The 23,713-nt window shown below is 40.5% G+C and overlaps 1 protein-coding gene across 3 annotated transcripts in view; it reads right to left on the bottom strand.

Moving 5' to 3' along the window:
• TESPA1 (thymocyte expressed, positive selection associated 1) overlaps positions 1-10,738 on the bottom strand; it is a 51,947-nt gene extending 41,209 nt beyond the window's left edge. For all 3 annotated transcript variants that reach the window (XM_045184266.2, XM_024575854.3, XM_045184267.2), the window contains exon 1: positions 10,583-10,738. The gene's annotated coding sequence lies outside the window, so the exon portion shown is untranslated. The remainder of the gene's footprint in view (positions 1-10,582) is intronic.
• Between the last annotated feature and the right edge of the window lie 12,975 nt (positions 10,739-23,713).

The following is a 23,713-nucleotide window of genomic DNA, read 5'->3' as shown; positions in this document are numbered from 1 at the left end:
CCTTTGTGTCCAATTAATTGAGTTCTGGCACGTCAATTAGATTTTTTCTTCCTTCCTTCCTTCCTTTCTTCCTTCCTTTCTTTCTTCCTTTCTTTCTTTCTTTCTTTCTTTCTTTCTTTCTTTCTTTCTTTCTTTCTTTCTTTCTTTCTTTCTTTCTTCCTTCCTTCCTTCCTTCCTTCCTTCCTTCCTTCCTTCCTTCCTTCCTTCCTCCCTCCCTCCCTCCCTCCCCTCCCTCCCTCCCTTTCTTTCTTTCTTTCTTTCTTTCTTTCTTTCTTTCTTTCTTTCTTTCTTTCTTTCTTTCTTTCTTCTTTCTTTCTTTCTCTTCTCTCTCTCTCTCCCCCTCCCTCCCTTCCTTCTTTCCCCTCTCTCTCTTCCTCTCTTCCTTCTTTTCTTTCTTTCTTTTTCTTTCTTTCTTTCTTTCTTTCTTTCTTTCTTTCTTTCTTTCTTGAATGTAAAGCTCCTTTTAGTTATAGTATAGTTGACATATAATATTATATTAGTTTCAGGTGTATAACAGTAATTTGACATTTATGTACCTTAAAAGTGATCACCATGACAAGTCCAGTATCCATCTGTCACCAAGTTACAGTGATGTTGATGGTATTCCCTCTGCTGTGCTTTACATCCCTGTGACTTATTTGTGATATAAACATACATTTTTACCTCTTAAACCCCTTTACCTTTTTGCCCAACCCCTACCCCACTTGCAACTATCAGTTTTTCTGTATCTGTTATTCTGTTTGTTTTGTTTGGTTATTTTAGTTTTTTAGATTCCACATATAAGTCAAATGACATATCACATAACATAGTATCTTCTAGGTCTATCCATGTTGTTGCAATGGTAAGATTTCATTCCTTTTCATGGCTGTGTAATATTCTTGCACACACACACATCCAATTCTTTATACATCCATCTACTGATGAGCCCCTAGGCTGCTTCCATATCATGGCTATTGTAAATAATGCTGCAGTGAACATAGGGGTGCATATATATTTTCAAATTAGTGTTTCATTTTTCTTCAGATAAATGCTCAGAAATGAAATTGCTGGGTCCTTCTTTGTCTTTTGTTATAGCCTTTGTTTTAAAGTTATTTTATCTGATATTAGTATTATTATTCTAGCCTTTTGTTTTTCATTTCCATTTTCATGAAATATCTTTTTCCATGCCTCTCCTTTCAGTCTCTGTGTGTCTCCTGACCCAGTGTGAGTGTCATAGGCAGCACATGCAAGGCTCTTGTTTTTTTATCCACTCAGTCACCCTACGGCTTCTGAATGGATCACTTGGTCCATTTACATTTAATTATTGATAGGTATGTACTTATTGCAATGTTCATTATTTTCATATTAGATTTATAAGTGGTTGGTCTTCTACCTTCTACTAGTAAAAGTTTGCCTTTACTAGGGAGGTTACTTTTTTCCATATATTTTCTTATTTGTAGTTTTGGCCTTCTCTTTTCCAATTAAAGAATTCCCTTTAACATTTCTTGTAATCTTGTTTAATGATGATAAACTCCTTTAGCCTTTGCTTGTCCGGCAAAATCTTAATCTCTCCTTAATTCTGAATGATAACCTTGCAGGGTAAAGTATTCTTGGCTGTTGGTCATTGAATATGTCATGCCACCTCCTCTGGCCTGCGAGGTTTCTATTGAAAAGTCAACCTATAGTCTTGTGGGCATTCCCATGTATGTAACTAGTTGTTTTTCTCTTGCTGCTTTTAAGATTCTCTCTTTATCTTTAACTTTTAACAATTTAATTACAATGTTTCTTGGTGTGGGTCTCTGGGTTCATCTTGTTTGGGACTCCTTGTGCTTTATGGACTTGGATGTCTGTTTCCCAACCAGGTTAGGGGAGTTTTCAGCCATTATTTCTTCAAAGAGGTTTTTGTCCCTTTCTCTCTTTCTTGTTCTTCTAGGACCCCTATGCTTTTTTTAAAAATTATTTATTTATTTTTAGAGAGAGGGAAAAGGAGGGAGAAAGAGAGGCAGAGGAACACCATGTGAGAGAGAAACATTGATCAGTTGCTTCTCAAACACACCCCAACTGGGGACTGAACCTGCAACCCAAGCATGTGCCCTGACCAGGAATTGAACTAGTATAGTGACCTTTCACTTTGTGAGACAATACCCAAACAATTGGACCACATTGGTCAGGGCTAGGATCTCTATGATTTGAATGTTGGTATACTTGATGTTGATCCAGAGTTCCCTTATGCTATCCTCATTCTTACAAATTATTTTTTCTTTTTGATTTTTCAGTTGGGTTATTTCCACAATCCTCTCTTCCTAATTGCTGATCTATTCCTCTGTATCATCTATACTGCTGTTGTTTTCCTCCAGTGTATTTTTCATTCCAGTTGTTACATTCTTCACTTCTGATAGGTCCTTTTAAAATAATTTTTATCTCTTTATTGAAGTTTTCATTGAGTTTATCCACTTGTATGCAGAGTTTGATGAGAATTTTTTTAAAAGTTAGTCTTTACTTGAGGACATTTTTTTCCTTGCCTTTAGAGAGAGAGAAAGTGAGAGGGAGAAACATCAGTGCGAGAGAGAAGCATTAATTGGTTGTCTCTTGTACGTGCCCAGGCTGGGGATTGCATGTGCCCAGACAAGGAACTGCACACACCCACGACTGAGCCAGTGGTCGGACCAGGGATGGAATGCTCTACCTATGTATGTGTCCTGACTGGGAATCAAACCTGCGATCTTTCAGTTACAGGATGACACTCCAACCAACTGAGCCATTCTGTCCAGGGCTGATGGGTATCTTTATGTCTATTACTTTGAACTCTTTATGTAGTAGACAGCTTACCTCAGTTTCATTTAATTATTTTTCTTTTTATGGGATTTTGTCTTTTTTTTTTTTTAACATAGTCTTTTCTCTTCTCATTTTACCTGTTTGTTTCTATGTATTAGGTAGGTCAGCTATGTCTCCTGGTCTTGAAAAAGTGGCCTTATGTAGAAGGTGTCCTGTGGGGCCCAATGGTGAAATCCCCCTTGTCATCAAAGTCAGTGCTCCAGAGGTGTTCTCTGGGTGGACTAGTGTTGCCTCCTGCTGTGGTTGTACCTCAGCTTCTATGGGCACACTGGCAGGCGAGGCTGGTCACTGGTGCAGCTGGCTGTGAGGCCTGGCCATAACTGTTGCGGGCATACTGGTATGTGGGACAGGCCTTCAGTGGGGCTCAGCCATACTGTTGCAGACACACTGCTGTTGCAGACACACTGGTGCTGGCTGAGGCCGCCTGTGGGGTGTAGCAAGGCAGGAGCTAATTGGAAAGGTGACAGCCTGGATGAGTCCTCAGGGAAATGCCAGAGTGGGGTGCATAGTGTTAGCAAGGTTAATGGAGAGTGTCAGAAATGGCTCCTGCCAGCATCAGACCAGATAGGCGGAAGGAGAGTAGAGGAAGGGGAAAGAAAAATGGTGCCCACCAGCACTTCTGACTCGGGAGAAAGTTCCAACAGGTCCCTGTCCCTCCAGCATATGCTCTAAAATTAGTCAAAGTATCACCTTCATGTGTGACCTAGGTGCTTTTCAAACTGCTGCCTCTGTGCTGGGACTCAGAAAGAACAGTCCTTTGGCTTTCCCAGATGTAAGCCTCACTGGTTTTCAAAGCCAGATGTTATGGGGTTTCTCTCCCTGGTGCAGGTCCCTTAGGCCAGGGTTCAAATCTCTCACTCTTTAAGGATGACTTCTGCAGTTATGATATTCCTCCCACTTGTCAGTCACCATACTGGGGGTGGGAGGGTTGGGTGGGTCCTGATGAGACTTAGTCTCTTTCCCTCCTACCCATATCAATGTGGCTTTTTATTTATATCTGTAGTTTTAGAAACTCTATTCTGCTAGTCTTCAGGTTGTTCTCAGAGATAGTTGTTATGTATGTAGTTGTAGTTTTGGTGTCAACGAGAGGAGGTGAGCTCAGGATCTTCCTACTCTATCTTGAACTTGAAGCCAGGAGGCTTATGCTTGAATGCCAACTTAGCTTGTCCATGAAATGTCATTTCTTGTGGTTGGTGCACTGCCCCCACAAAAAACGTGGCTCCAGATGAGATCGCTGAGTTACTCTAGGTTTTCTGTTTGGGCATTGGTTTTATCCTCTTAAATATGAATTGATGGCCCTGGCTGGTGTGGTTCAGTGGATTGAACGTCAGCCTATGAACCAAAAGGTTGCTGGTTCAATTCCAAGTCTAGGCACATGCTTGGGTTGCAGGCTAGGTCCCCAGTTGGGAGTGTGCAAGAGGCAACCAGTTGATGTTTCTCTCGCATATCGATGTTTCTTTCCCTCTTTTTCTCCCTCCCTCCCTCTCTCTAAAATAAATAAGTAAAATCTTAAAAAAAAAAAATGAATTGATGGGACTCAATGTTTAAGTTTGCTGCCAATACCAATGCTTAAATGTTTATGAATTTAAGCATAAATTCATAAATTGTTAACTTTGAAATATTTGTAGGAATAATACCTGTAAAATGCATTTGTATAGTTTTCTCCATAAGAATTAGAAAATGGTCCATTAGCCTCTGAAGTTAGTTCCTATTTAGCAAATTCCCTTTCAAATTAACACTGACTTATTGGGTTTCTGGACTTCCAACTTTCACTGACCCAGGAAAGTAGGGAGCCTGAATGAGGGAGGCTGAGAAGGAACCCAAATGTATGTGATTCAGTCAGGTGTTGCTCACTGACCTCCAGCACTTGAATTTGTCTTTTTTTGTTTTGGTTTAGTTTATACAGATTCATCCACCTTCTTCTCTATCCAAAGAAATTCTGTTTACCCTTTGAAGGCTTACATAAGTCTTCTGCTTTCTATTACTTACCTCTAACAACTAGCACACATGTTATAACATATTCAACAAGAGATAAGTGGTTACCTCTCTCTTCATTATCCACCACTTCTTGTAGCTTGTCCCCTAAATCTTATTTTAGGGCATAGCAAGTACCTTGCAACACAAAAGTGCTCAATAACTACTGTACCTGCAGAGGAGCAAGAATAACACTGGTGCTGAAAAATTATCCTTAAATGTCACAAGACAGGTGCTCCTGACTTTCCCTATGGAAAAGTGGTCTCAACTCCAAATAGATATATTTTGTATACCTTGTAGTGAAGGGGAAAAAGGCTTGGGGCATAGTCATGCCAATCCTCTGCTGATATAATATAAGGTCACAATACTTTGACTACATTTATAAGCTTAAACTATTAAATACTCCTATCTTAAAAAATTTCCTAGAATTCCATTCAAAGTTTTCATTCCTTAGTCAAAAGTTCTTTCTGAAATCTGAGTACCATCTTTCTCAATGTATATGTTATAATATTATATTTAATCTGTCTCCTATGAGGATGGAAATCTGAAGCCTGCTTGTATCTTTTCTATGACATTCCCACTAACCACCCCCTTCACAAAACAACAAAACACTCTACAATGGATCTACAGCTAATTGCCTCAATCACCCCAAAGTCTTAATTTTTCCCTCTGCTATCATTACCAGCCCTTTCTTCTTCTCTACATTTCTCAAAAGACTCACTCTCTAAATATTTCTCCACAATCTGTCAAGTGCTCTGAAATCTAACCCCGACCGAGTAGAGTAGGAGAGAATTCTCTGTTCTGAGGATGTGATAGTTAAAAGCAGAAATTGCAGCAGACAGGGTTAGAAAAGAGAAATCACTTCTAGCGATTTAATATTAGGGCATGGTTTAAAAGCTTTGAAATGAAAAGTTTTGAACAAAAATCATCACCAGAAGTAGTAACTTTAGTAGCAAAGAAAACCTTTGTGGGTATGTTATTATTACTACATTGAGAACAGTATATACTTCCAGTCTCTGTTTTCTAAGGGATATAGTTAGAGCTTCCTTATATATTAACATGGGCAAGTCAAAGCAATAGGAACTCATAATAACTCATAATACATCATAATATGTATTGACTACCCTATATTTATTCCTAAAACTTTTCCACAAATGACCTCCCTTCCTCAGCCTTACGGAGTGGATTAGCAGCAAGGGCCCAACCAGGATCTAGTTGAGAGGGAAAGTCTGTTTGGAAATTTACTTGACTTGTAGATTGTTGAGACATTCAGAACATTTAACAATGCTGATAGGATGGCACAGACCAATCAGGGTTGGCACCAGCCACAGCCGTGTGGCTGAGCCCCAGCAGTACATGGCTGGTGTGGCACTGAGTTTTTGGTGCCAGTCTTGGGAACCTTGTGGGAAGCAGGGTTGGTCATGGGCACTCAGAGGGCTTGGAACAATGGGTATTTATCATAATTTGGTGTGGACATATTTCAATATTTAACAACTAATATGGGCCTACCAATTTGTACCTGCCAAAGATCAGCACTGCTTAGATATCTCACCGTGGGAATATTCCTAAGAGGCTTAGGAAGGATGGTCAGCCCTTGAGAAGAAAAACTGTGGAGAGAGCATGGGCCATGGAATCAGAATCAGCTTTGTTTGGAATCACAGTTCCATCTCCTTACTGCATGTGTCTTTAGTAAAATTACTTACTCCCTCTAAACCTAGGTTTCTTCATATATATATCAGATAAGATACCAAACGTGTTGGGTTATTGGGGGTTAATATTGTATAATATACAGAATGGGGCAAAAGTAAGTTTTTGGTTGTTCTTATGGAAAAAATACAAGAATTAATAAATAATAATAAAAGAATACATTCTGTGTTTCATACATTCACAACTGTAAACCCACTTTTGCCCTACCCTGTATATTAAGTCCCTGATGTATAAAGGATGTGCTTGATAAATGATAGCTATTATTTGTGGTAATCTTCTCTCCATATAAACCACTCTTACTAAGCTGGAACGTTTTCAGGCATAAGGAAAGAAGGAAAGCGTGGGCAGCGGTGTACAGTAGTGTGTGTGAAATCCAGATGGTAAGAAGGGGGTGCTACTGTTAAGCACAGATGAGAAGTATGCAGTGACTGCGTCCTTCATTCTTACTAATGTCCAAAGGGATCTGAGAGATCATCGAATTCTCATCACTTATTTTGCAGTGGAGGAAACTAAAAGAACAAGAAAAGAGATAGAGATAGAAATATTAAAAGAGAGAGGCTTATCTGAAGTCATGTAGAATATTAATGGTTATTAATGGAACTCACACAAGTTCTGAGTCCCCGGTATATGCCTTCTTCCTCTGTGTCAGATAGCCTTCCTCCTGCCACTCTTGGTTTCCAAGACTCTGCCCCAGGTTTTTGTTTAACACTCTGGGCCTCCTCCCACGGGCATGTATCGGACAGATCTCTCTTCTCCACTCTCTGTATTGTTCCTACACCCCAAGCAGTGTCTGCGAATTGGGACTGAGAGTGAAAACAAGTGTGGGAGGAGAGAGAAAGGAAACAGAGTTTCCATATTGGGGTCCATAAGACCTTCCACATCTTATCTGTATTTACAACCAAAACACACATCACCACCATTGCAACGGGCTGTAGGAAATCCCAGTACAGCCAACATTTGTTTGTGATGGGACAAACTCCACCTCAAGCTAGATTGACCCCCGCCCCCATTCTACATACCCCAACTGCGATGCCCTCTCATACAGCCTTCCAATATCGAATTCTCTTCTACACCACTGCAGTTTGTGAAATCATCAGAACAAAAATTACTCTGAGAATAGCATTTGAGCATTCTGAGACTTTGATGGTCTAAGACAGCAATTCAATCCATTTCAGGGAAAAAGGAAGATGTTATTTGATAATACCAAGAAAAATGCCAATTCATCAATATAACTTTTTCCATCCCTTTTCATCCTCTCCCTCCTAAAATAAGTTTAGCTGAATAAAGACTAAGAGAAGACTGTCTAAGACCTCTTTTTCTCTCCTTCCCTTTCTTTCTTACTTCTACTTCCAGGATGTAAATGAGTTTTAAGAAAGGCTTGTGAATTGCTACAGAAAATATTAAAGTTGTACATTTGCAAAAAAGCGATCCTGTGCTCTGAGTGTTGGGAGACACTACATTTTATTCATCTGGGTAGGCTCAAAAGACATCAAAAATAAGCAATCGAGTGTTGGAGAGGCTGTGGAGAGAAAGGAACCCACATTCACTGCTGGTGGGAATGTAAACTGGCACAGTCTCTATGGAAAGCAGTATGGAGGGAGGTTCCCCAAAAATTATGAATAGAGTTACCATATGACTCGGCAACCTCTTCTCTGTGTATCTATCCACAAAATCTGAAAACATTTATTTCCAAAAATATATGCAGCCCTGCATTCATTGCAGCATTCATTATTCACAAGGACCAAGACACGGAAACAACTGAAGTGCCCTTCAATACATGATTGAATAAAGAAGAAGCGGTACAGACATACCATGGAATAATACTCAGCTCTAAGAAAAGAGGAAATGATGCCATTTGTGACAACATGGATGGACCTTGAGAATATTATGGTAAAAGAAATAAGTCAGACACTAAAAGTTAAGAACTATATGATTTCACTCATGTCTGAAATAAAAAACTGAAAGTAACAAAAGAACAAATAAGAAAAACAAACAAACACAGACACAGAGAACAGCATGATGGTTACCAGAGGTGGGGAGCCATACAGAGTAAAGGGGGTCAAATATATGATGACAGAAGATGATTTGACTTTGGGTGGTGAGAGCACAATGCGATATACAGATCATGTATCAGAAATGAACACTTGAAACCTATATAATCTCATTAGCCAATGTCACTCCAATAAATTTAATAAATAAACACAAATACTTAAAGGAGGAAGCATCAGTTCATCTGGACTGGTTTACAGATACCTTAGCCTAAGATGTGGGAGACTGAGCAGATTTCATAATCATTTAGTTCTATGAATTCATATCTTGAATTCTTCATTTCTATTTTCTTGGTAATGAAGCACTTTCCCTCGTGTACTAATTTTTATTCTTCCTTTGTTTTCTTTCACGATATCTGAATCTTGTCCTCAGACTCTGTATTTAAGCTTTTTGCATTAGGCCTGGGCTTGTGCAGGGTACAGAGTACATGGGGTATTGGGATGCCCACTTTGTTCTCGTCCTTTAGGTGAAAAACAGAAGTTGTCAGCTGTAAAATGGAAATAAATGTCTGAGCTTTTCCCCTTGCTGCAGCCCAGAGTGGACCCTGTGAATCATGATACAAGCTGGGACCAAACTTTCTCTCCATTCTCTGTTAGAATGCTAATCCTGAACCTTGAATTAAAAACGGCTGTGTTGGTTCTCTATGGCCACTACATAATGCATCATCACTGGATTCCATTTAACTTTCAGAGAACCAACAGAGTTCTGAGAAAATGTTCTTAGTGTGATCGTAAAGAATTTGTAAACTCCCTGGGGTGCCAGAGAATAAGAAATCCTTTGTTAGAGCTCTTCCTGCCCCTTTGTTATATCTTCAGCTGGTAATTTTGGATAATACATGGAAATAGATAATGGCCCTGGCTTAGTCCTCCTAATAATGCTTCACATTACAGGAAAATCACACCAGATCTTTATCTCTACTCACTCAAGTCTAACAACTGTTAAGTCTGAAGCTTGAACATACAAGTTGAAAGCCTCCAACTTGGCTTCCAACCTCCAACCTCCTATCCTCGGCACTGCTGCGTACTGTCTAGAAAGCCCCTGCGCCTCTCCTCAGGGCCATCTGTGGCAGATGGAGTCACTATTACTTCTCTGGGCATCGCTTCCAAGTCCTCACGGTCTTGTCAAACCACTAATGTGGGACTCTTTTACCTTGTCCTTGTTCTGCATTGGGGACCCACCTCTTCTCTACCCATTGGTAAGCTTGGTAGCAGAGTAGGGGCACGGGAAAACCCCAGTATAGTAGATCTTTCCACTCCTCTACCCTCCCCAAAACTCATGTAGGTGGTGACAAGCTCAGCCTGGCTACCGCTGAGATAAGGATGTCGGAGAAGCACAGAATCCATCCCCCCTCCCCCCAGAATTATGTAGATCATTAGGTAGCCAACACATTCATCTCTTCCTCTCTCCATTTCTCCATCTCTGAGATGCACAGCTGAAAACCAACCCTGACAGGCAGTTATCTGTCTTGAGCCTTCCAGTTCATTTGGCCTGGTGTCGTCCCATTGTGTGGCTTCACATGTAGCCACAATCTCTCGTTGTTCCATGGCTTCTGAAGAAAGTTCATACCCACAAAAAGCAAAATTGATTTAGGCCAGGTAGTCTCCATCATCAGAGTTACAGACACTAGATGGGACCTGCAACGAAGCTGAGAAACTTTTCTCCTGAAGAATCTTTCAAAGTTAGAGTCACATTGAATTTACAGCAAAAGTGAGTTCAGCAAGACGGAGATAAACTACTCAGGCGAGAAAGGTAGAAAATTCCTAACTGATAATTTAGGCCATCAAAGGAACCCATGTTTTGTGACCCCAGAAAGAGTACCTGTCTGGTGGCGGGAAGGAAAAAAGAAAGTAAAGGGACCCCTTTCTTCTGAGAGGCGCAAGGATGAATTTTCTAAGATTGAAGTCAGGGGTGTGGGAGATTTTCTCTTGACTTTTTCCTTTTCTTCACAGCCTGATTTTTCTCTGACCTTTTTCTTCTTGTCTCCCAGAACCCCCCTAAATATGTACAGTCTTAAAATTGAAGTGGAAGTTGCACTCACCTGTCTGCTGGTGGAGAGCTGAGTTTGAGGCAAAGCAGTTACCACGGCTGGACCATCCCTTTCCCAGGTAGGGGGAAGGCAGTGAGAGCGGTGAGAAAGTATCATATTGCATATTGCACCTTTCTCTCTGTCCTCATTACACTGCTGTTGCCAGCTTGAAAGAGGAAGCGGAAATGAGAACACACACACGCACACATACACACAGAGGCACAGTCCCCGCCTCCAACGCGGCCACATCCTTTGCTCTAGCTCAGGAGGCTGACGGAAGAACAAAGTATCTGACACAGAACTGAGCTCACCACCAGTGAGCCTTTCCCGTCAGAGAGCTGCCTTGGTCTTTCCAAAACAAGAGACCTTTTCCTATTAAGGAAAGTCTTCTTGCCAGGTAACTAAGTCCCACGGCTGCAAATACAGCTTCCTGTCCCCAGGAGAAGAGATATCTCGAAATGATGATAAAACTCTCTGGAAAATTATCTCACATTTATCTCAGAGAAGATGCTTACAGCCCTATCACATACTTGAGAGGCTTGGAGCCAAAATGCATCTATTTTCATAACTCTTTCACACATTGGTACATTCCTCAGAAGTTTGTTTTCAAATACTGCAAATCATCATAAGCCACTTTTTTTTTTTCTGGATTGACTTCTTAGAGCTTTGTTTTTATGTTCAAATCACTTCAACGTTTTCTTTTCTCTTTTTAAATAAACAATTCCCTTCTTAAGGAACTTTTAAAGCTGGTTGAAAAAAAATCCGTCGCACCCTGGAGATGTCTTCAATTTATTGGCTTTCTGTTCCAAGAAGCCTTATTAAACTCCAAAAGATTTTCCCCAATCCTTGATCACTTCCTCCCTGACTAATCCAGCGGGAATGACCATCTTACTCCCCACTTCTCCAATATCCACCGATACAATCTCTTCTTTGTGTGAAGTGGCACCATTCCAACTATCTCCTCTCTCTCTTTCCCGATCCTGCTCTATTTCCTTCCCTGTACCATTTATTTACAGGTATTCATCACAATATTATTGTATAAGGCACACCTCCAGTATGCTAAATGTGGCTGATTTTCACGTGTTTATTCTTTTCTTTCTAATTTATTGGTTATAGCTACAGTTGGATGGATCTCTTTTTACCACGTCCCCAAATTCCATTTCTACCTGCTAATAGAAGAGTTTCATTGGAGATCCACACTGTAGCTCTGGTATGGTGGAAAGAAGCCTAAATAAAATTCCTGCACGGCAAGGTAAGTTTTATAAACATTATTTTCTTCAAGGATAACATAAGTAAAGTAATCATTCTTTGTCTTGTTCTCTAACACACACACACACACACCACATTCATTTACGTGTAGAGATGAAAATGTCTAACATATTTTCCAGTATACAGTAGGTGCTAAATCTATGCTTTTTGAGGGAGAATTACCTGAACGTCAACAAGTAAAAAACAAAACCTACTCCTTTCTTGGTGTCTTCATGTCTTCATTACTATTCTTTTCTGTACAAGTTAATTGCAAACACTAAATGAATGGAATGCTTAAAATTCTTTCAAACCCTAAGTTTTTGAAATTCAGTATTTTTCTTAAGTCATTTTCAGTGTGTTGGGGATAGGGAGAGTACTACCTCTAGAGGGAGTTTCTCAACATGTGAGGGCATTTTAGTTTTCAGAGTGTAGGAAGCTGCTCCTGCTATTTTGTGCTTGAGGGCCAGAGATACTGAACGTCTTTGCACGGGACTGTTCAGCATAAGAAGTGGTTGTTCTGGCCAAAATGCTAACATTCTGATAAACACAGGTAGGTTCATGGTTAGGGGAGTAGACTTCCAAGTCAGACGCTGGCGCTATGTGGCTCTGTAGTCCTAGACACATTAATCAACATCTCCAGGCCTTAACCTCCTTGTCTGCAGAATGGGGATAATCTACATGAAAGGAAGGGTTGAAAGCTATATTCTAAAGGAATTTTAACCCAGGGTCTAACTCATGGCAAATGCACACCAAATTGCAGCTGTGTTTAAGGCTCTTTAATACAATGCTTTCAATTTTTTTCTAGCATGCTATATACCAAACATGACCTCATTCAATAAAGAAGTCACTTCACAAGCAACTTTCTAGAGATTTTTTTGTTAATTAAAAAATTGCTGTTTTGATTTATGTTTTAAAAATAAATGAAATATTTTCTCTTTTATAAGTAGTTCCTGAAAGACGAGGATGAAGACTTTGTATGAATGATTCCTAGGAGGTGAAGGAAATCCAGGGGATTTTTTGGCTTCTTCCTCGGTTGTAAAGTATCTCTCTCTCTCTCCTTCCCTCCATCCCTCTCTTCCATCTACCCTTCTTTTACCCTTGGAAAATATTAGGTGCCTCTATATTGCTGATATGGTAAAATTCTCTGATCATATATTCTACATGCATCCTGAAAACTTAACCAATTGCCCTTGTTGTGCAAATGCAGTTCAGAATTTCAAAAGGTTTTCATGAGACTTTAATACCCATCCCCCCCAGTTAAAAATAAAAATCATGATGCTAAATGAGACGGTGAGTTGCCTCTCTCCTGCCTATATGATTCAGCAGCTTAGTGCCTCATCACATGACCAGTTTATCATTCTAGGGGGCCCTCCCATGCTTTATAGAACTTAAAAACCACTGAGCCTGTGACCTTAACACTCCATGTATGGTACTTAATATCACACTGGCTATCAGTTTCCTGTTCTGACAGAGAAATATTTTCTGAGAGTCTCTTGCTTCTAGAAGTCTATAACATGTAGAGACACTATTTTTCTCTTCTCTTATGTAACTATGTGCATTTTATTATGGAAAATGAAAATATCAAGTGACATGTTTGGTAAGGAATCATGATAAAGGTAATAAAGAATGCATTAGGAAAAAACTCTTGTCCTTTAAAAAGTCAAATAAAATTACGTTTGAATGATATTATCCTGCAGATGAGTAACCTGATAACACTGATAAGAAGAGTTTCTGAACATAGATGTGTCCATCAAACAGATGAGCTGGGTTGGGCATGTGTTCTGAAGCGGCAGAACTAAGAGCTGAGCTGGCAGGTTGCCCAGCGCAGCTGGGGCAGAGCCAGGACAGCTGCCCAGAGGGGCTGTCCCACGATGGAGAAGTAGCTGCTCACAGCCTCCGCTCTGAGCTGAGCAGCTGGGCCCGTCTGTCCAGGTCTAGACACAAGTGATCTACTTCCATTTCTGTTCTCAGCTTTCTCCTTTCACAGACCCTGGGTTTGCAAACCCCCATTTTTCATTGAGTCCGTTCCTTCAAATTGCTGCTGGGAAAGTTCAAGGGAGTTTGTTTCCTTCCTGTCTCAAAGGCTCAAATGTGGGGACAGAGAATGGATGGAATCCTAGGGAAGAGTTCAGTGGTGGTTTAATTAATCAAAGGTTTTCTCAACTTTCTTGACAGAGAATCATCCACCAAGATCACCCTGTTCTCTCTGCTTATTGTTCTGGAAGTAAATAATTCCAAGAAATAGGATTTGCTAAGTTTTCTAACACTCCCATTCTCTTGAATCACTCAACGCAATTGCTGGGAAGTTCTTCGTTCGGTTTTGCTGTATCTTCCTTATTTGCAAGCCCAGCAGAACTGAAAAACAGTCTGTCACAGGCCTCTGCCGAGGGTATCCCTTTAGAGGTCTGAAACTATAGTTCTATTCAAGTAGTATTTTATTGGGTACTGCCTAAGTGCCAGAGATAAGCTAGATCCAAGGGATATGAACAGAAACAATATAAAGTGATTTTAGAGGGCTTACTTTTAGTGTGATCGTACAGTTTTGGTAAATTCATGGTTAACAAAAGACACACCTGATTCTTTCTTTTCCCTATTTCACCAACTTTATTCCCCATGTTTGCTTACCCACCATTTGTTTCCAAACGTCTGTTTTCTTTTTTAAATTAAATTTATTGGGGTGACATTGATTAATAAGTGTTTATTTCTACGATACGTGATCTGTATGTTGCATTGTGTGCTCACCACCCAAAGTCGAATCATCTCTGTCACTGCATATTTGACCCCCTGCCCTTCACTACCGCTCACTCCCTTCCCTTTGGTAACCACCATATGGTTGTCTGGGCCCATGGGTTTTTGTTGGTTTGTTTTTTTGTTGCTTTCAGTTTTATATTGTACACAGGACTGAAATTATATGGTTCCTGTAATTTTCCATCTGACTTATCTCACTTGGCATGATAGTCTCAAGGTCCATCCATGTTGTCACAAGTGGCACTATTTTATCTTTTCTTATGGCTGAGTAATATTCCATTGTATGTCTGTACCGCGTCTTCTTTACTCAATCATCTATTGAAGGACACTTCAATTGTTTTCATGTCTTGGCCACAATGAAAATGCTGCAATGAACATAGGGGTGCATATATCTTTGCAAATAAATGTTTTCAAATTTTTTGGGTACATACCTAGAAGAGAGATTGCTAGGTCATACAGTAACCCTATTATTAATCTTTTGAGGAAACTCCATACTGTTTTCCACAGTGGCTGCACCAGTCTGCACTCCCACCAGCAGTGAATGAGGGTTCCTTTTCCTCCACAACCTCTCCAACACTTGTTATTACTTGTCTTGTTGATAACAGCCATTCTAATAAGAAGACACACCTGATTCTTTAAGGCACAACTTCTTGAAACTTTTAATAAACTGATGTGAATCATCACTCTTCTAGAAGGAGAGAGTTTTTATTCCACAAATTTATTAGTTATTTTTCTGAGGTGCATCTTGAGGAAATTACTTTTGGGAAAATGTCTCACACTACAGCCACTTCAGTTCTGTCTTTTCTATGTTAAATAATGGCTTTTCTGTCAGCATTCTCAGATGGTTTGAACACAGAAATTTTTGACTGCTGAGCCTATGTTCTTTCTTCTGATGAAGCCTGTTTAATTTAGAAACACAGTACCTTTTTGGGGTCTCAAAGTGAGTGCTCAGGGTTTTATACCACCACCGGAGTGGACAGAACCAGGGCCCCAGAGGATTTGAGGGTAAGTGCAGTGCAGGAGGAGGGATCTGGGGATTTAGTAGGGTGGGGCAAGGACAGCCCTATGGACTTGATCTAGGACAACCCCATGGACTTGGGGAACATGAAATATGGAACAATTTTTAGCTTAGTCATCATATCTAGGAGATAAGAGGGCTTCAGGTAGGGCTCCTCTTTGTAGTAGGCACCTGGTACAAAGCAGACACTCAGCAGTGGTATAACTGGTGGTGGGAAAGAACAAGGGGGATGACAGGAAAGCAATACAAGTTTTTGGAGGAAAGAGCATTTAAAGTGGGTTGAACCTGGAGAAACTATATAGCAGGTGCCAGGGGTGAGTGACCTCATGAATTTGGAAACAGTTTAAAAGTGGGGTCTTTAGGTAGGTCCAGCACTCTAAAGTCTTAAAAGGGCAGGCATTATAAGCATAACAGTAGGCAGAATTTGGAAGCTGATGTGGATTTGGCGTAAGGGGGAAAATACAGGGTGAGTGTGGGGTGAGGGTTTGGAGGCAGAGCATGAGAACATGGGTTGCAGTGAGAAAGGGCAGGAGGTAACAGATTGGAGGAAGGGATGGCTCTTTTCTAAGCCTTTGTCCCTCTCTTATTTCTACAAAAGGGGAGCCTTGAAGCTCTTAGGCCTTCCCACCAGACTGCATTCCCCAGCCAGGGTGAACTGGAGTTCCTGGCTGGCAGAGTGAACACAGGGACAGAAGATGGTGTGGGGCAGAACCCAGTGATGAACTGGGGAACAACAAACCAGGATTTCTGGAAAGCTATAAAACGTTTCATCAGTGTTGTGTCAGTTAAACCGAGGAAGTGGGGTAACTGTCACCTTCTGAGCAGATCGGAGGAAGCGTGGCAGCAGGGGAAGATGGTACGTGTGTCAGCCCAGCGCTTGGTCTGCACAGGAGACCCGGATCCAAGGGGAGTTCTCTTTGCTAGGTTTAGAGCATCAGAAGGAGGAAGAAATGGAAGAGAAGAAAGAAGAGAGACTGGATTAGAGCAACGCAGAGAGAGAAGCTGAAAGGAAGTGATTTATACGCAAGAAAAAGTGAAACTAGAGTGTAACCACCCAAACTATGAAAGGCAAATCGGTCTCCCTCACGGAGGAAACATCTCATTTTTTGCAGACACCTGTTCCTGCCATGGCCACCCCCCCGCCGCCCCCTTCACTGAGGGAATATTCTCCCCTCTGGAGTCCCCTCCTGCCCTTACCTATTTGGAACTGGTGGCTTGCCGGGGCTGCCTGAGACAGGAGCAGTAAATGGGAGGGTGGGTATGGGTGAGACATATGTGTTTTATGATTACACACTATTATTTTTGTCATACTCATAACGAACTTTTTTCTTCTGACATACATTCGGTAAAGGAATGAGGAGTCAAAAAGCCTGTCCTTTAGATCTTGCTTTATGTGTCTCTTGGATGTCAGGTTCCTTAACTATAAAATGACAAAATGAAAATAACTGGTCTGTAAGGTTCTTTCCAGGATAGTATTTCATGTTTCTAACAATACTAGCTACCATTTATTGAGTGAACATTCTGTAAAAACAATAATATATCTGAACTCTAGTCCTCAAAACCTTTTCTTTAATGGATATTATAACCTACAGATGAATTGATTGAGACTTTGAGCAGAATCTGTGTGTCCTTTTTTCATTCTGCAAACCCCTGTGCTCACAGATGCTCTTCAAATGAATATATTCCTGAAGACCACCAGGTGGCAGTTTACACCCATTCTCAGTCTGCTTGTTAGGCAAAATCTGAAAAGCCCAGGTCAGAAGGCTGACCTAACCCAAATTGATGAATAAAAGCCTGGATGGGTTTAGGGACTGAGTAAATGAGGGTTTCTTCCTTGGATTGGTTGAATTTTTATTAAGGATGGCCAGGGTTGAAAGGGATTTCAAAGGTTAAGGAATAAAACGAAGGCTGTCCTGGCCAAGGAGTTCTGAGTGAGCACAAACACCGTGGGGGAAGAGAGAGTGGGTATGTGGATGTTTGAGAAAAGCCAAGGAGCTCAATGTGGCTCTCGTGTGAGTTTTATGATAAAGAATAAGTGGAACAGAGGATTGTTAACACAGTTTGATCTAAGAAATCCTTGAATGTCACATTTCAGGGTTTGAACTTTTTTTAGTTTGTAAATTCTTGTTTTGAAGTAATTCCATACTTATGAAAGAATTGTAAGAAGAATAAAGAGAACTCTGGTACACCTGTCACTCTGACTTACAACTGTTAATATTTTGTTTTATGACACTGTCTTTTTCTTTCTGAACCCTTCACTGAAAAACAAGGGCAATCATTTTTACAGTTACAGTGCGATCATAAAAATCAGAAAAATTGATGTTGATACAGTATTGTTATCTAATCTACAGACCTTATTAAAATCTCATTATTTTCCCATTAATGCACAGAATCATACTCTACACATGGATTTCATGTCTCTTGTCTCCTTCAATCTGGAAATGCTACTCAGATTTTCATTCTCTTTTCAGATTGACATTTAAAAAAATTCCTCACCCAAGGATATGCTTATTGATTTTGGACAGAGAGGAAGGAAGGGAGAGAAGGAAACAGCAACGTGAGATTGATCGGTTGATCCCGGACGTGGCTGACCAGGTATCAAGCCCACAAACCTTGGGTGTAGGAGAGGGCGCTTCAACCACCTGAACCACCTGGCTGGGCGAGATTGACAGTTTTGAAGACCACAGTCCTTCTCTTCTGTGAAATGTCCCTCAGGGTGGTTTGTTGGCAGTTCCATGTGACTAAGTCTGGGTTAGGCGATGTTTTCAAGCTGGTAAATGGGGCACTGTACTCACCCTAGTGCGTCACATCAGGCAGCACATGGTGTCAGCTTTCCCCACCATGAGTTACATAAGGTGGTGTTCTTTTTTTACTGTAAATTTATCATTTTTTCTTTTATTTCTTTAAATTTAATCTTCATTGTATTTTTTCCATTACCATTTAGTCCCCTCAGCAATCCTCCCCCCAGCCATCACCACACTGTTGTTCGTGTCCATGAGTCCTTTTTCCTTTATCCTCAATCCCTCTAACCCCTAACTTCCTCCCCACTAGGCTGTCCCCATTTTCCTTGTTACTTCAGTTTGTTCATTAGATTCCACATGTGAGTGAAATCACATGGTACTTGTCTTTCTCTGACTGGCTTATTTCACTTAGCATAATGTTCTCCAGATCCATCCATACTGTTGCAAAGGATAAAATTTTCTTCTTTTTCTACGGCCGAGTAGAATTCCATTGTGTAAATGTCACATAGTTGTTTTATTCACTTATCTATTGATGGACACTTGGTCTGCTTCTATATGTTGGCGATTGAAAATAAAGCTGCAATGAACATAGGGGTGCTTATGTTCTTTTGAATTAGTGTTTTGGGTTCCTTCAGATATGTTCCCAGAATTGGGATCGTTGGGTCGAAAGGCAGATCCATTTATAATTTTTTGAAGTATCTCCACACTGCTTTCCACTGTGGCTGCACCAGCCTGCAATCCCACCAACAGTGCAAAAGGGTTCCCCTTTCTCTACACCCTTCCCAGCACTTGTTTGTCTATTTAATGATGATAGCCATTTTGACAGATGTGAGATGATATCTCATTGTGGTTTTAATTTGCATCTCTCTGATGATTAGTGATGTTGAGCATCTTTTCATATGTCTATTGGCCATCTGTATGTCCTCTTTGGAGAAGTGTCTATTCAGGTCCTTTGCCCATTTTTAAAATTATGTTGTTTTTATTTTTGGTGTCGAGTTTTGTAAGTTCTTTATAAATTTTGTATATTTATCATATGTATTGGCAAAAATGTTCTCCCATTCTGTGGGTTGTCTTTTATTTTGTTGATGATTTTCTCTACTGTGCAAAAATTTTTTAGTTTGATGTAGTCCCATTTGTTTATTTTTTCTTTTGTATCCCTTGCCTGGGGAGATATATCCAATAAAAAATTTCTAAGAGAAGTGTCTGAGGTTTTGCTGCCTATGCTTTCTTCTAGGATTTTTATGGTTTCAGGTCTAGCATTTAAGTTTTGATCCATTTTGGATTTATTCTTGTGTGTGTTGTAAGAAGGTGGTCTAGTTTGATTTTTCTGTATGTATCCATCTAATTTTCCCAACACCATTTATTGAATAAACTACCTTCAGCCCACTGTATGTGCTTACTTCCTCTGTCATATATTAATTGACTATGAAGGTGAAAATTTATTTATGGGCTCTCTATTCTGTTCCATTGACCAATGTGTCTGTTTTTATGCCAGTACCAGGCTGTTTTGATTACTATGGACTTGTAGTATAGTTTGATACGAGGTAGCGTGATTCCTCCAACTTTGTTCTTCTTTCTCAGTATAGCCATATACTGAGTCGCTGTTGCTATGTGGGACTTGTTGTGGTTCCATATAAACTTTTGAAATATTTGTTCTGGTTCTGTGAAATACATCACTAGAATCTTGATAGGAATTGCATTGAATCTGTAGATTGATTTGGGTAATATGGACATTTTAATGATGTTAATTCTTCCTATCCATGAACATGGTGTGTACTTCCACTTATTTGTATCTTCTTTAATTTTTTTCTTCACTGTCTTATAATTTTCAAAGTACAGGTCTTTTATATCCTTGGTAGCTTTATTCCTAGGTATTTTATTCTTTTTGTAGCATTTGTGAATGGGATTATTTTCTTAATTTCCATTTATGTTAGTTCATTATTGACATATAAAAATGATACTGATTTCTGGATACTAATTTTGTATCCTGTTTCTTTGCTGAAAGCAGGATTCATATATCAGTTCTAGCAGTTTCTTGGTGGAATCTTTGGGGTCTTCTATGTACAGTATCATGTCATCTGCAAACAAAGTCAGTTTTACTTCTTCCTTTCCAATTTGCATGTCTTTTATTTCTTCTTGTTGTCTGATTGCTGCTGCTAGGACTTCCACTATTATGCTGAATAAGAGAGTGAAAGCAGACATCCCTGTCTTGTTCTTGATCTTAAGGGGAGCGCTTGTAGTTTTTGCCTGTTGACTATGTTGCTGGCAGTGGGTTTGTCATATATGACCTTTATTATGTTTAGGTATGTTTCCTCTATTCCCACTTTGCTGAGAGTTTTTGTCAAAAATGGGTGTTGGCTATTATCTAATGCTTTTTCTGCATCTATTGATATGATCATGTGGTTTTTTATCCTTCATTTTGTTTATGTGGTGAATTACATTTATTGATTTGCAAATGTTGTACCAACCTTGCATTTCCAAAATAAATCCCATTTGATCATGGTGTATGATCTTTTTGATGCATTACTTTTTTGGGTTTGCTAATATTTTGTTGAGGACTTTAGCATTTATTCATCTGGGGTATGAGACCTATAATTTTCTTTCTTTGCATTGTCTTTATCTGGTTTTGGAATTAGGATAATGCTGGCCTCATAAAGTGAGTTTGGGAGACTTCCCTCCTCTTGAGTTTTATAAAATAGTTTGAGAAGGAGAAGTTCTCATTACCCACCTACATCCTTTTCAGGTATTTCACTATACATCCCCTCCCTTAAATCTACAGCAACCCTTCCAGGCAGGCCTCAGTATTCCCAATATACAGATGAGGAAAACGAGTTCCAGCAGTCTCAGCAGAAGGCCAAGCTTTCACCCCGATCTGTCTGATTCCGATTCTGAAACCTGTATCTCGTCTGCTACTTTCTAGCTCCATTCACTGTGTTGACAGTACTGAGAGCAAGCCTTGTCATTGCCTCAGTGAATGACATTACCAGATTCTTGATATACATTTTCCTCTAATTCTCACAACTTTGTTAGAAATATAGAGCAGAAATTGTCTCACTTTGTAGATGAAGATATTGCTCACATAGCTAGTGGCAAAACCAAACTTCTGGGTTTCCAATCAAAAGCTCTTTCAATTATAGCATGCACACTATCCTGAGGAGAGAGGGGAGGATTTGGGGGAGTGAGGGAGAAGACATAAGGAATAGGCTATAGGGCTGGAGGAGGTTAGAGGTAGGGAACCTGTGAAATCAAGGCACCTCTTCTGGCTTCCTGGCCCTGGCTGTGGAGCCACTCAGTGGTGTCTGCAGGCTCCAGGATGCAGGGCACATCTGTGCTCTTTTTGGCTCCTTTGGCCAGGGCCTGAGATTGGTAGAGGCCCTAGAGAATACCCACTTGTGGGTATAGCCATATGCTGACCAGCTGAGTAATCAGGGCTAGGCAGGCAGGGAGGGCCAGCTCCTCCAGCTCACTTGATTTTCCAGAGGCCCTGTGAGCATAGTCTCTCTCTCTCAAATTCCTCTCGGAGGAGAAAGTTGGCTTCCCTCTCTTCTTATTCACAGTGGCTCTCCAGGTTCCAGAGGGAGGACTTTGCCTGAGAAAAAGAGAGCTGAAGAAGTAACAAAACCTCATAGTACAAAAGAAGAGGAAGAACCAGGCTTGTTCTCTGTCTTTCTTTTAAGACAAGAAGCCCCTGGGATAGGACAGAGAACAAATAATTTTGCAAGGGAGGGGAAAGGTTAAAAGCCACAAGGAAAGGTGACTCTGAGGGTAAAGGACACGATCCCCAGTATATAGTTATATATCTTCCAATATCCCAATTGACAAGCTGAAATTTGAGGTAGACTGGCTTTGGCTTGAAAGAAAGATTTCTGTGGCTCTTTAAGTTTTATGTCACTTCATGGGGTGGATAAAACTCACAGATCCATCTTGGACCCGGCAGGAAGGGTGCCGTGCTACCTGAAGGAGCAGCGTGCTTCACAGGTAGACAGGGATTAAGAGATGGGCTGCCAGGATCAGAATCCCTGCTCTGTCTTTAACCAGGTGTTTGAGTTTGGGAAAACTGTATAGCCCTGTCGTCTCATTCTTCTCACCTGACAGGGGACAGTAATAGTGCCCATCTCAAGATGTTGTCGTGGGAGTGTGGGTAAGGCTGTGTCACCTAGAACATAGTAAGTGAGCAAAAATACCTTTATTCTCATCATGCTTCTTATAGTGAAAAGAGCACTGGGTTGAGTGAGAGGAAAACTGGTTTTTATTCCTGTTTCTTTCAAGATATCCAGTTTTTATTCTGGCAAATAAATTTTCTTCTTTCCCTTACATGCTCTCTATGCAGATAGGCAGTATTGTGTGAGATCCAAGTTCTATTTCCAGTTGTGATATTTACTCACATTTTGAGCTAATGCAAGTATGTCACTACTCAGAGCCTCAGTTTCCCCTGTATGTGAATGGAGAGGATAATGCCTATTTTGGGTTGCTGGATAATAGCATAGTGTTTAGAATCAGACAGGCCTGATCTGAATCATACCTTCAACACTTACTAGCTATATGACTGTGGACATCATATTTAATCTCTATGAGCCTCAGTTTCCTCACTTGTTAAGGAATTCATAAGGAGTACTTAAAACAACAAAGTATAAGCTACTTAACACAGAGCCTAGCACAGAGTAAGCACCCTGGAAGTAAAATTAGTAACTGGTGGCTTTCGAGTATAAATGAAGGAAGTATCCCCTTAATCATATTTCTTTGCTATGACAAAAAGGAGAGAATGACTGTGCAAATTAAAAAATCTTATTCTGCTTTCCCCTTTTAGACAGACCCACTAAACAAGTATCTAGGAATATTTGTCCAGAATTCAGCTCTAACCTGCCCCAACACCCCCTCACCCTTCCTTCCACAGTAACCAACAAGGCCCATCCATCAACTCGCAAGCTCACCTTTGTCATGCAGAGTGGACTAGCCCCTAGCCACAAAGCCCTCTCTCCCCAAACACATCAACATAACACGCACAAACCCACTCTGCACATCACACACATAATTTCTCAAAAGCCAAATTAAAGTCACCTTCCATCCACTGACAGAAGCCTTTTTCTTATTCTCTTCTCCCAGGGGAATCTCGATGTCCATTGACATCAGCCTCCCCCATACCCCAACCTCCAACACAGGCACAAACCAGTCACCATCCCACTTCTCCTCCCCTTCTTCATTGCTCCGTAATTGTATTCTCCGCCTCCCAGTGTCATGCTAATACAGGCTCCTGGCACAGCTGCCCAGATTAAATTAGAGCCCAAACCAGCAGGCTGACTAATTATATTTTCTGGCCTGGAATTCTCTTCCCCCACCTTTGAGGTACTGGGCCAATGCAGAGTAAATGAGCATGGCCAATATTTGCAG

This window comes from Desmodus rotundus, chromosome 3, assembly GCF_022682495.2.
Source record: "Desmodus rotundus isolate HL8 chromosome 3, HLdesRot8A.1, whole genome shotgun sequence".
In the NCBI taxonomy this organism is placed as follows: Eukaryota; Metazoa; Chordata; class Mammalia; order Chiroptera; family Phyllostomidae; genus Desmodus; species Desmodus rotundus.
Note: the sequence above shows the minus strand (reverse complement) of the source record. Positions and strands in the feature narration are given on the sequence as shown.